Raw genomic sequence first — 14,180 nt, forward strand, 5'->3', positions numbered from 1 at the left:
ATAGCTTGGATCAAGTTTGTTCACAAAAGCCATGAAACCCTCATCCTCCACGATAGTGAAGGGCTGCAAATCCTTTACCACCATGTCTACAAGAGCCTCATCCAATTCCCTCTGTCTGCCTTTTAAAAGAAAATAAAGATAAAAGATTAAAAGTACTTTCACAAAACTAAATTTAAAAAAAAATAAAAGCTTTTTCAAGTTTGGAAAAGTTTATGCTCAGTGTGCAAAGACAGATCAAATACAATATAAAATTACAACAATTAGGAAAACCAAAATGTTGTCTTCAAGCCTATAAAAATATCTATGTAATACAGTGACTAAGTTTGTGAGATGTTACATTTACATATTCAGAGTGAAGCTGTTTTCAACATGATTGGGAGTTTTGGAAAAGATTGACGTTACGTTGTAAGGCTGGTGGACACAAGCCTAAGTCTATTTAAAACTATGGACTTTCTAAACAGTGTTACATGAAGTACATATTATATCAAACAATGTATACCTTGTTTAGATGGCCCAGCAGTGTCAGTAGCAGGCCTAGGTACAGGGGGAATGTTACCATCCTCTGCACACTGCAAAATGGCAGGATGAGTGCTCCTCAAATGGCGCATCATGGATGATGTATTGTTGAAGTAGGCTAGCTGCCTATCACAATACATACATCTCACTTTATTTGGGGTTTCCAAATGGAAATGCTCCCACACCACAGATTTACGGCATCTCTTCTGTGGAGCCTCCATTTCTATCTATTCTATTAATGTCTATATATATCTATCTATCTATGATTCTATATATTTATGAAAGTATATATATATATATATATATATATATATATATATGAATCTCTCTCTCTCTCTCTATATATATATATATTAATATATGAATCTATATATAAATTTATATATCTATGAATCTATCTATCTATATATATATGAATCTATCTAAATTCTATATCTCTAACTACTGTGCTATCTGTCAATATCTAACTTAGCCTATATAAATGTGTCACTATATCTATCCTAACTATCTGTCACTGTCTTTAGTTTATCAGTAAATATATTTAACTTAAATGTAACCTAAATATAACTAACTAAATCGCACTATAAATGTCAATAAATCGTAAACGCTATCTCAAAATCTTTCTCCTCTCACAAAAACCCACGAGGTGAAGGTGCATTAACTCCTCTTTTAAACTTTGTGGCAGTTGAGACAGATGTGCGATTGTGTGGTTTGTTCCCGCCCCTGTCAATCAAACGCAGACTCGGCAAGCGTGCCACCTGTCGGTCGAGACACTTATGAAACGCGCAGAAGCTTCGTTTAGCCATAGTCACGTGACATGGGTGTTTTGAATCACAGTTCGGAGCAGTGTTTCGAAACATCTACGCTTCGGGATCTCGACACTGTGTCGAAACGTTAGTTTCGCGTCAGCCATCCCTATCTTTACCTTGCTCCGTGTTTTCCCCCTCGTGGGTTTTGTTTTCCCCTTTTTGTTAAATAAATCCTGTGTTTAGTCACTTCCTGTCTGCACCTGAGTTCCTCCCTTACCAAGATCCTGACAGAATGAACCGACCAGAATGGAACTCAGCGGACAGGAGGCAATGCTGGATGCCCGTGCCAGCAGCGTTGAGAGCTGGCGTGCCCGTGCCAGCAGCGTCGAGAGCTGGCGTGCCCGTGCCAGCAGCGTCGAGAGCTGGCGTGCCCGTGCCAGCAGCGTCGAGAGCTGGCGTGCCCGTGCCAGCAGCGTCGAGAGCTGGCGTGCCCGTGCCAGCAGCGTCGAGAGCTGGCGTGCCCGTGCCAGCAGCGTCGAGAGCTGGCGTGCCCGTGCCAGCAGCGTTGAGAGCTGGCGTGCCCGTGCCAGCAGCGTTGAGAGCTGGCGTGCCCGAGCCAGCAGCGGTGGGCGTGCCCGAGCCAGCAGCGGTGAGCGTGCCCGAGCCAGCAGCGGTGAGCGTGCCCGAGCCAGCAGCGGTGAGCGTGCCCGAGCCAGCAGCGGTGAGCGTGCCCGAGCCAGCAGCGGTGAGCGTGCCCGAGCCAGCAGCGAAGAGCGCTGGCGTGCCCGAGCCGGCAAAGAAGAGAGCCGTATTCAAGTCTGCAGTCGTGAGAGCGGAGGAGAGAGCCGCGGCCGACTCTGCAGCAAAGACTCTTGTACAGTCTGTCTCATCTCGTAAGGAGATGCCAATTGTCCTGGCTGCTAAAGCCTTTTCTGATTATTTGTCCCGTCTTGTCCAAATTTTAGAAATCCCCGTCAGTCCTGTCTTGTCCCCTGACCCTGTCCCAAGAAGTCCCAAGTGTCCAGCCGTTGTCTCCCCGTGTCCTGTTGATGTGGCCCCGTGTCCTGTTGATGTGGCCCCGTGTCCTGTTGATGTGGCCCCGTGTCCCGTGAGTGTGGCCCCGTGTCCCGTGAGTGTGGCCCCGTGTCCCGTGAGTGTGGCCCCGTGTCCCGTGAGTGTTGCCCCGTGTCCAGCTGATATTGTCCCGTGTCCAGTAGATGTTGTCCCCCCGTGTCCAGCTGTCGTCTCCCCGCGTCCCGTAAGTCTTGCCCCGTGCCCAGTAGATGTTGCCCCGTGTCCAGTAGATGTTGTCCCCCCGTGTCCAGCTGTCGTCTCCCCGCGTCCCGTAGGTGTTGCCCCGCGTCCCTTGTCTGCTCCTGTCATGTCCCCTGTCAGTTGTCCCGAGACCCCTCCCCGCCCCTCACCACCCAGACCTGCCCGTACCCCCCGTCGTCAGCCTTCGTCCTGTCCTCCTAGGATTCCTACCCCACCCACCCGCCCTGGTCTGTCCCCCATGAACTTTGTGGTCCCGCCCCCTCCCCTTCCCTGTTTGTTTTTTTTGATTTGTCACCCCAACCCTGCCGTTGTGTACTCATGTTTGCCTTTGTTGTTATTTGTCATGTCCTGTTGGTTTGTGTCTGTGTCCCAGTCTGTCATGTCAGTCATGTCTCGTGTTTGATGTTCCCTTGAGGAGCGTCTGGAAGCCGCTCCTTAAGGGAGGGGTTCTGTCATGATTCTGCCCTCGTGTCCTTGATTTTTCCTAGTCTTGAGGCAGGATCATGACAGACCCGTGTTTTGTGTACAAGCGCATGGCCTTGTCTTTGGGCCATGTGCTTGTGTTGTCTCGTTCCCTTGCCCCGCCCCCCTTGTTAACCTAGTCGTGTCTTGATTGTCCCATCTGTGCCACCTGTCGTGTCTTGATTGTTCCCTCTATTTAGCTTTCCTAGTGTGCTCTGTGTTGCGTCGGTTCATTGAGATTTGTTCATCACTTGTGATTGTACCTGTCATTGTGATTGTACCTGTGATTGTGATTGTTCCTTAAGAAGTGTTTGTATTACCGTGAGTGTTTGTTTATAGTTAGTATTTAGAGTCCTTGTTTATCTTGTCAGTCCAGTCCTGTTTTAGTTATTTAGTCTTTACCTTGCTCCGTGTTTTCCCCCTCGTGGGTTTTGTTTTCCCCTTTTTGTTAAATAAATCCTGTGTTTAGTCACTTCCTGTCTGCACCTGAGTTCCTCCCTTACCAAGATCCTGACACATTCATGTTTATCCTTTGATGATACCACTGCTTTTTCTTATGAAATGTACGTGGAAATTGGCAGAAAATTAAAACAACATAAGGGTTCAATGACTGCAATGAATCTTGGGAACACAGTGGTATTGTGTGTGTGTGTGTGAGGCTGTCTGTTCTATTCTCACCTGACTGTTGCTCATTTGCAGACCTACTCCCGCACGACAAAAAAAATGTTGTATATCCATCTACAATGAAATATAAATTATTATATTTTATTTTTATTATTATTATTATTATTATTAATTTTTAGCTTTTTAGCCTTTATAATCAACAATACGGTTGGTTATACATCAAGTCAGCCCCTGAACATTTATTTCATTTCAAATCATTTAACTAACCAGCTAATATTCATTAAGAATATAGACAAAACATGTATTAATGTAATTGTCTATTGGCAATATGTTTAATCTGTTCTATATTTATTTATATTTATTAAAAATAACATCATTATCAATTTGCCACTTCTATAAATCAATTACTTAAAAAAATAAAATAAAATCACAGATCCCTTTAGCCTACTCTTACTCTAATATATGTATCATGATACACTAATGATTAATTATTACTTAATACAAAATGATGTTTAATAATAGAAAACAAAATAACTCCACATGATGTTTCTCTCTCTGTGCCATTTAGTACTTTCAGACAATGATGTGTGTCATTAATAATTTATTTTGCATGGCTGCATAATGTAATGCCGAAATACACAATAATATGTTTTCAATTTCAAAAAGTAAATTAAAATAAATCATGATCGTTTTCTAAAGTATGTTTTCATGGGTGTTAATCGCTTCATTTTTTGTTGGAAGAAAAAAAAATCTGTCACACTGTGATGAAGGCTGAAAGTGAACGCAGCGAAGACGTACTGGTATTGGATGCGAGAACACACACACACACGCACACACACACGCGCACACACACGCACGTACACACACACACACGCGCACACGCACACACACACACACACCTTGTACTCTCTGATGTTCGCTCTGCTCGGCGCCCCTGTGGATTGAAAAACGCGCTGAATCCATGCAGACTCAGATAAGGGGAGGAGCCGGAACTTGATGCAGCTTGCCACCGTCTCAAATGAGATTTTAAAGGGGATTGAAGCGATCACTAATTAATTAATCAAATAATTTTTAGGGGGGCTGGGCATAAGTTTAGGGGGGCTGAAGCCCCCCTAAAAAGGGCCTAGCGACGCCCCTGGATGGGACAAAAAAATATACATAAAAATTTCTAGATCACACTCATTAATTTCTGGATTTTTATGTGGCAGTAGGATATGTTTCAAAGTCAGAAAAATAGCATGATATTTGATCATTTTCTCTATAGAGCAAATTAGATTAGATTAGATTCAACTTTATTGTCATTGCACATGTAAGGCCAACCCGATCTCACGGCAATTCGTACATTTTTGTACGAATTCGTACGACCACACTTGTACAAATTCATACGATTGTTGCCAAATCGTACGTATTTTACGAGTTGCACAATTCGTATGAATTTGTATGAATGACCTACACCTAACCCCGCCCCTAAACCTAACCGTCACTGGGGTTTAGACAAATTGTATAAAATCGTACGAGTGAGGTCGTACAAATTCGTACGAATAAGCCACCTCGTAAAATACGTACGAATTGGCCGTGAGATAGCGTTGGTAAGGCACAAGGCAAAGAAATGCAGTTAGCATCTAACCAGAAGTGCAATAAGCAGTAATATACAAGGTCTATAATATGTACAATAACTATACAGAAAAGTATTATGGACATAATTTACAGATTTAAATATTATCAGCATGATATACAGATAGGTGTACTATGAACATACTTTACAGATGGATTATGTAAAAGTGTATGTACACTATAGGCAGAACTATGAACATACGAACATCATTTACACTATTGCAATGGACAATAAAGTGCATAGAAAAAAAATTGTGTGCAAATGGATTACTCAGTGTTTCTTGATGAACAGACAGTAGTGTAAGTAATAACAAGTTTACTGTTTTTTGTTCTGTTTATGGTTTTGAAATTCTCTATAGAGTAAAAATTAATGCACACAGGCTTTATTGAATACTCCTCGTATCTGTTGATTTGTGAATCGGTCTGAAAAGTAATAAAAAATGTGATATGTTGCTGGCCAATTTTTACTTTAATCAAAACACAAAACATTATTTATCCCATTTGCATCTACTGTACTAGGCGTCCAATACACATTTTACCTGTGTGTTAACGTCAGTATTTATGACTGTTGAATGTCTGATTTCTTGACTCTTGGTAATGTATCTTGCAGTCTGTGTGTTTCTGTTTTCAAACTTAACTCTCTGCACCATCACATGGAGAAAAAGATAAACACCAAGTAGAGACCTTGCTTAATAATGTGTGATGAGCCCATATCATTTGCTCTACAAATTATTTGTTTAATAATGTATTTTACAATAAAAACTGTATTCGCAAAAAATATGTTACTACTCAGAGAATGCCCTAGCAACTGTATGGCGATGATTATAAACTCCTCAGAACATGCTGCATAACAGCACTCTGGTAACCACACAGAATGCCCTAGCAACTGCATAGCAATTATTATCCAAACTGCATAATAACTAGGGTTGGGAATCGATTGTATTTTTTTTTTTTTTTTTTTTTTATGATACCTTTGCAATAGTGACACTTTTAAAAGGTATACTGCCTAAACGGTGCCTGAACTGATACTTAAAAAAGAGCCACTAAAAACTATGGATAACAATAAAGAACATAAAAAAATATTTAAAATGATAAATATTATTATTTTAAATACATCTAGGCCTTAACACTTTAATTATGCTCATTTAAATATACTTAATTTAATTATACTCCCTTTAATTACTTATGCTCCTATTTCCCAGGTTGTGCTTCCCTAACTCTAAGGATAATAAATGTATTTCATGATCTGGCTCATTGTTTAATTAACCACACATAATGTAAATCTTTGTCAATCACTTTGTCAGTTCTGAATTTAGTTTGTCTCAGTTTCATCTGTTTCTTCATGTAATCACAGACAGATTCGATAATGATGAGATCAGATCTCCATGTGGAGCACCAGTTGTTTTCAGACTGCTTGTACATTCAACAATCTCACTAGATTATTATTAGAATTAATGGCAAAATGAATGTCTGGAAATGTAAACTGATATTTTCTACTGACACACTACAGCAAAAGATACAAATAAATGTAGCACCAAAATCTTCATTCTGATTCGGTTCCGTGCATACCAGCTCCAATGTTTTTCTTCACTAGTTGGTTAATTAATGAAATGGATTCATTTAGCTGAAAGCTCTGGAAACGCAATAACTTTGATTCTTTGTAGGTCAATGACAGCCATTAGACCTTGACAGGCTAAACATGTGAATATGGTAGCATGAAAGAGTGCAACCTCCTCAGAGCTGAGCTGCCATTAGAGAGACCAGTTCACACTTTACAATAATGGGGACATGCTATTTTAATCACACAAGCAATGGTGAAAGCACACAGTCTCTGCTTTGCAATGACACAAGAGTTTCTGCACTAAACGAGCTGATTAGATTTGCCTTTAGGAGACAATTATCATGAACGCTAATGATCCGACAGCAATGCTCGTGTTATATGACAAGAGGAGGACATGTTGGACACAGATGGAGCTCATCGGACTATTTTGGGAAAAAATAATACATGTGTTCATAAGACATAATGAGTGAAAGACAAAAATAATGTTTTTCTTAAATTGCTTTGCTTAAGATCATTATTGTCAGTGTTATTTAGGAATTATTAAAATTTTTATTTTATGATTAAAACATTTATTTTAATTCAGAATTTGCTTTTATTTTTAAATTTATTTTTAGTCATTTTTTTGTACTTCAACTTAAATGAATTTATTTCAGTTAGCTGCCAAGGCAACATTTTAAATTTTCATTTCAGAAAATTAATGTTAAATTTAATTATTTTACTGTACCTAATTTTAACATTTTATTTTATTTCAGCCTAATTTCAATTACCGAAACCAATTTTTAACAGATATACTTTGTTAGTAATAGCAACTCTGATAGTGGTGCTCTCAGTTATGTTTTTAATGTTTTAATGTGTTTATGTTTTAAAATTAACAAAAACAGACCTACATGAGTCACTAGTTGCCATACAGTAAAGAGTATAGAGCAATCAATATGCTGAGATCATCTAATGAGATATATTCAAGTTCATACTGATGTCTTTAGATTTCAGACTGGTATATTGACAATTCTGAGAGCAGTTTGAGACATTTTTGAGAAGGATTTGAGGTTACTGGGGTCTTTTGCCTTTAGAAAAGCTGAAAAGCAGCATTTATCAATTTCCAATTAATTTCACTGCAGTGTAAGAGAAACAAGAGATCTTCTTACCTACAAAATGATTCCGTAAAATGCAGTAAAAGTCAGTTTTATTTAAAATAAATGTGACTTTTTTTTTTAAATAAATGTGATGCATTTGAGATGAGTTGATGCCTTTGATTTTTAAAGTTGGTCTGTTTGACCATCAGTCACTTTAATTCTTAAATGAACAACGTTTAGAGTCTTTTGCTGACATTATTTGAAGCTAAAATTCACTGGCTTAAAATTGCCATTGCATTATCAAAGCAAGAATCATCAAACGCTGCTCAGGTGTTTCTCTATTCTAAAACTGGCCATGAAAATGATTTGTATTAAACATGAGAAGATGTGTTTCAAAAGATACTTTAGCTTTAGTGGCTTTACAAGAAACTTGAAAACACTGTAGAAACCTTGTCTAAAAATCCCATCGGATGTAACTCATATGTTGACATCTTGGCTGGCCTTGGCTGGAACATAGTTTATGGTTTGGTTTAATGTGTGGGCAGTCCTGCCCGTTTAGAAATCGTTTACTGTGAGCTGAGTGTTGTATATTGTCAGGAAGGATGTTTAGAGTGGTTTGTGGACATGCATGAGGTGCGCTGTGGAGGATCCGTCTGCTGTCTTGAATGGATCCCAAAACTCAATCTACTCAATCTATATATTGCTCATCTGTTATGAGTGTGTCTAGTTTTATATATTTAACTAAATAAGGTGTACTGTAAGTTGTGCATAGTCTTATTTTAGACTTCAAAATATGCATATTATGCGCAGCTCAATGACTTATTGCATTTGCAGAAATGTGCAAAATAACCGACACACTGCAGCTGATTTAAAACTATAATTAAGAAAAGAGATATGAGTCAAAATGATGAATGATTATAGGGATTTTATCTGCTCAGGTTAATAATTCTGTACTTTATTATCCAAGTTGTTTAGATTTTTAGAATGCACATTAGCTTATTTTCCATCAACCGGTTATAATTTACAATGGTGCATAAAATTTCATTGATTTCACTGGTCCACTTGCTGACAGGTGGTTTCCCCGGTAACTGCTGTAAACAAAGCAGCTCTGCACTTATAAACATTGCTTTATTAGGCACTAGACAGAGTGAAGATGAAATTAAAAGCTTTCAGAAGGGTGTTCGTGATCAGCCGCTATGGACCCTTGATGCGGTCTTCAGTCAAAGCAGCATTATGTCACGAAAGTATGAACTCAGAGGACTGCGAGGGTTTAGGGTGTGATTTGGGACAGGGTCAGTGTTAGTAACTGTGTGTTCAACTTGAAGTGGCGCAGCGCACACCGATCATAAATGACATCAAAGAAATGCAAGAGTGATCCAAAAACATATGGAGATGTCAGCTCTCTTTTAGATCTTGTGGTACTTTGATGTCATACACTGAACTGTCTGCGCACCACTGCTTCTAGTTAAACAAACCTTTTGCTTAATGTTGGACAGTATTATCATGAGTTTTTCAAATTAACAGTAATCAAATTCTCAAAAAAGCTTGAATGAGAATTCAAAATGTTGAAAATTTCACCTTGGTTTATTCTCAAACTTTTTGATTTCTACCGAGGGGGGCCCCAACTGCCCTCGAAATGTGATTTTGTCCCGACCCTCCAGAGGACTGTGCATACCACATTCCTTTTTGTAGCCCTTGGCCACCTCTCGTGACCTCCGGATTGGGAACACTGATCTATATATTGTCTAGAATGCCACTGCGTTCTAAACTGTCATTAGGTGGTGAACCCTCTGTAAGCATTTTACTATTCCCCACCGGCAGAGGGCATTATTGACTGACAGTCAAAACCTTGACCTAAAATCACCCGATGTGAAGCATATAACAAATCTAACATTGTTAGGTTACCACATGTTAGGTAAATATTGTTAGCCAGAATGCACTGTAAGTTGCTTTGGATAAAAGCGTCTGCTAAATGCATTAATTTAATTTAATTTATTTTAATTTAATTTAATTTAATTTAATTTAATTTAATTTAATTTAATTTAATTTAATTTAATTTAATTTAATTTAATTTAATTTTGCTAATCCTCATGTTATGTACTGCCGTCTGTACGAGGTTAAGTTTTACCTAGATGGGGTTTTCAGTGGAAAAGGTTAGAAAAAGTCTGTGTTTTTGACCTAGCTACATGACAGTTAGCTATTAGGGCTGGTACATTCTTCTGGTAGTCCATCGTATCCGATGATCACCTTCTTCTTCATTTTAAGTCTATCCTTTGATGACTTTAGAGCCCTATCCTTGATCCACAAATTTTATTACGGGCAAATACAGTCAGAATTTGTTGGGGCAGTCATGGCTGTGTGTCTCCTTAGCCTTTTTTGTTGTTTCCCTTTATTTCTCTCTGATTCCAGCTGCATTATTCCTGCATGACAGAGCTGTCTATGGTGCGATTTGCTGCTAATTATTCCAGGCATAAGGGATTAATATGGCACTTCCTTAACAATGTTTTAATTTGGTCTTTATAACTTTATTTTTGGACCCCTTGAGGAACTGCGGCCCTGATGGAGCTGACCATAAAGGATTAGATGTGGCAAACAATCTTGAGGTAGCCTAATAACATGCCCAAGCTAGCGTAACTGATGCTCATTGCGGCTTCCATGCTCTAACAGTTTGTCCTGGCAAGCACTTCAAAATTGGGTACACGGTCATAGCATGTAATACCCTAAATTAGCTGCAAACACCATTAATGGAAACGCTCCAGCAATCTTAGGTGGCGTCTTTATATAACCCATGTTTCACAGCTGTAAAGAAGAGTACTAATGCAAACAGTTTTATAGATAGGTAATAGGTAGATAGATAAGTAACTTTAGTAAGCAATTGAAAGTGCTTATTCTGAAAGACCTTATGTTGAAAGTCTGCCAAATGCTACAGAGGCTTTCTTTATCCGATTTTCAATTTCGTCATCGAGATTGCAGTCTTCTGATACAATGCTGCTCAGATACTTAAAGGATCGTAATATTGTAAGTGGTTGTTTTTCTAATCTATTTTGTTAGCTAGTTTTATCAAGAGATACCTTGCTTAAGCACAAGATGAAAATGGTAACTTAATGAGATTATGAAAACCAGAAAATGAAGTTTTCATCTAGCAGGTGGATTGCTTGGAGTTGAATGCTTAGGGACATTTGGCTCTGTCTTATTTGGATTTAGGAAATGGTATTAAATAAATTCCACCGCCCATACTCTCAGGATACCTGGAATCAGTGTTAAAAGTACCCCAGGCGCACCATTTTTCCTTTTTTTTTGTATCATAAACACCATCAAACAGATGAGAGCTTTGAATCTTCCAATGTTTCTCTATTGCACTGAAACCTAAAGTTGTCAGAGTTCCGGTCTCTGTACAGATGAGACTCAAATGCCATAGGCTCATCTGCATTCAAAGGGAGGGGCTTAACATTAGGTCAGTTGAAACTGTTTTCATGCTCTTATGCCACATGTCCATTTTCTCACACAGTCAAAAGCACCCTTAGTCAAAACTGTAATAATAGGATACTGGCGAAACAGATTTGCTAAAGTTTACAGTGTGTATTTGTTTTTGTAGCATTGAGCAATGTACAGTTACTAATCACAGTCATATTTGTTGATTTCTTGAACAGCTGTGATTGGCCATTGCATTCAAGATTCCAAATCTTCAATACTCATCTTGCTGGATCTCTCCACTGATTTTGACACTGTTAACCACCAGATCCTCCTATCAACTGCAAAGAGCATCTTAGGAACCGCACTCTATCTTTCAGATAGGTCCTTCAAGGTATCTTGGAGAGGTGATGTGTCCAAGACGCAACATCTAACTAAGGGGCTGCCTCAGGGCTCTGTTCTTAGTCCACTTCTCTTCTTAGTCCACTTCTCTTCTCTTCTCTGTCTACATGGCATCATTAGGTCCTGTCATTCAGAAACATGGCCTTTCATACCACTCCTATGCTGATGACACTCAATTCTACCTCTCATTCCATCCTGATGATCCGACGATAGCTGCTCACATCTCAGCTTGTCTAACAGACATTTCTTGGTGGATGAAGGACCATCACCTTCAGCTCAACCTTGCCAAGACAGAACTGCTTGTGGTTCCATCAAAACCATCATTTCATCACAATTTCACCATCCAGTAAGGCACATCAACCATAACAGCCAGAAATCTTGGAGTTCTTGGAGGTTGACTGAAAGACCTGCCGAGAGAGCATTGCAATATTCCAGCCTGAACAGAACAAGAGCTTGAAAAATGAGTGAAGCATGTTCCGAAAGAAAGGGTCTGATCTTTTTGATAGTGAATAAAGCAAATCTACAGGACCGGGCAATTTTAGCAATGTGTTCTGAGAAAGTCAGTTGATCATCAATCATAACTCCAACATTTCTAGCTGTTTTTGAAGGAGTTATGGTTTATGTGCCTAACTGGATGGTGAAAATGTGATGAAACAATGGTTTTGATGGAACCAGAAGTTCTTTATTCATCATTTTGTAGAAGTAATTTTTTAAAATCTTGTTTTAGAAAAGGTATATTGCCATCTTGTGCTAACCAAAGTGACTTGAACGCACACGATGTTGTAATTACAGCTTGCCAATGAGTAAATACTAAGTTTCATGGAGGACTAGAACGAACCATAGCACTGCATCATTTCATACTGTACAAGTCTGACAGCAAAAAAGGTTTCAAAACCCTGGGTAAAAGTGGTGCCAAATCCAAATTTTAAGTGTGAAATGTACCTTTATCTGTGGTTAAAAGCCATTTTAGAACAAGGCAAGGCAAGACTAAATTGCACATTTCGTACACAGTGGTAATTCAAAGTGCTTTACATAAAAGAAAGTAAAAATCATGAAGAAAAATAACAATAACTAGGGTCAAGCTCAATGTGGAAAGCCTACGTATAAACCTACGTAAGAGAAGCTGGCATCGCTGGTTCATGATGGATAGATTTGTACCGAGCAGCAGACTGCCTTACAAGGAGAACTGGACCTGATTGTACACAGGCACATCGATCCAACATCAGTGTCAGTGTAGATTTATGTCAATTAAACTATTTATCCACTAATCTAAACTGTGTCATGTCAAAATCGTCCAGGGGCCATGTTTAAGTTCTTTAGAAGTGCAATTATTGAAAAAATCTCTAATATTTTTGTAACAACTTCTTTATTTTTGACAGGCACTGGCATTATCTGAAAAAGCATATGCAATATTTTTGTTACTACTGGCTTGAATGAAGTTTAGCACTCAGTTGCATTTTTGTTGTTAGATTATTTATTTATTTTAGTTATTTTTTATTAACTTGGTCCTTACCAAAAAAAAAATAAAAACAAAATAAAAAAATAATAATAAATAATAATTAAAAAGCCAATTCTATCATTATTAATTCATCCTGAAGTTGTTCCAAATCTGTATGAATTACTTTTCTCTCTTGAACAAATAAGAAGATATTTTGAAAATTTGGTAACATTTGATGGTAGCCATTGACTTTCATAATTCAGAAAAAGTACTATGGAAGTCAATGGCTACTGTCTTCTGTTACCAACATTCTTCAAAATATCTTTTTATTTTTTTTCATTTTTGGTTGAACTGTCTATATGTATTTCGTGCAAAAACAAATAAAAAAATGCACAATATCTGGCACAGTGACTGACAGGTTCAATGAAAATCTGTGCACTTAATCCATTCCATGCCATCGTTTCTCACCATAGGTCAATTTACATTGTTTCCATGACGTTGAAGACACCCAAAGATTCCTCTGTCTCCCTGAGCGCTTTAACATTTACACTGAGGAGCCGAGAGTGATGTTCTCATATCACCCCTGCCCTTAATTTACCACTTTGCCCAGAGAGCTACAGGACTTTACAGGGCACTGGAGGACACACTGGATGATGAAACCATGTTTATGAGCTAATGACTTTATACCAGGAACCACAACACACATCCCAGGACATATACAGAGATTGACTGAAAATGGCCATACCAAATAGTTGAGGTGACACTCTAAATAGTAATCCAATACTACAGTACTTTGGTGTTGTTAAAAATGCCATGGTACATGATTATGATTATCATACAATACCTCATAAAAGTACCATTGCACTACAATGGCTGCACCAGTACACAGTTTCTGTGATGGTTTGGAAGAAGGATATATGTTTCTGTGTGAGGTTCAGGGTTGTCTCAAGAGCAGAACTGTACGGTTAATAACACATATAAGTGAGAGTGAATTCAAGGAGAGCAACAGAGGAAAGTAGAACATGCTGAAATACACAGCTTAGAAATTGCCCGTC

The sequence above is a fragment of the Carassius gibelio genome, chromosome A1, assembly GCF_023724105.1.
Source record: "Carassius gibelio isolate Cgi1373 ecotype wild population from Czech Republic chromosome A1, carGib1.2-hapl.c, whole genome shotgun sequence".
NCBI classification, from domain to species: domain Eukaryota; kingdom Metazoa; phylum Chordata; class Actinopteri; order Cypriniformes; family Cyprinidae; genus Carassius; species Carassius gibelio.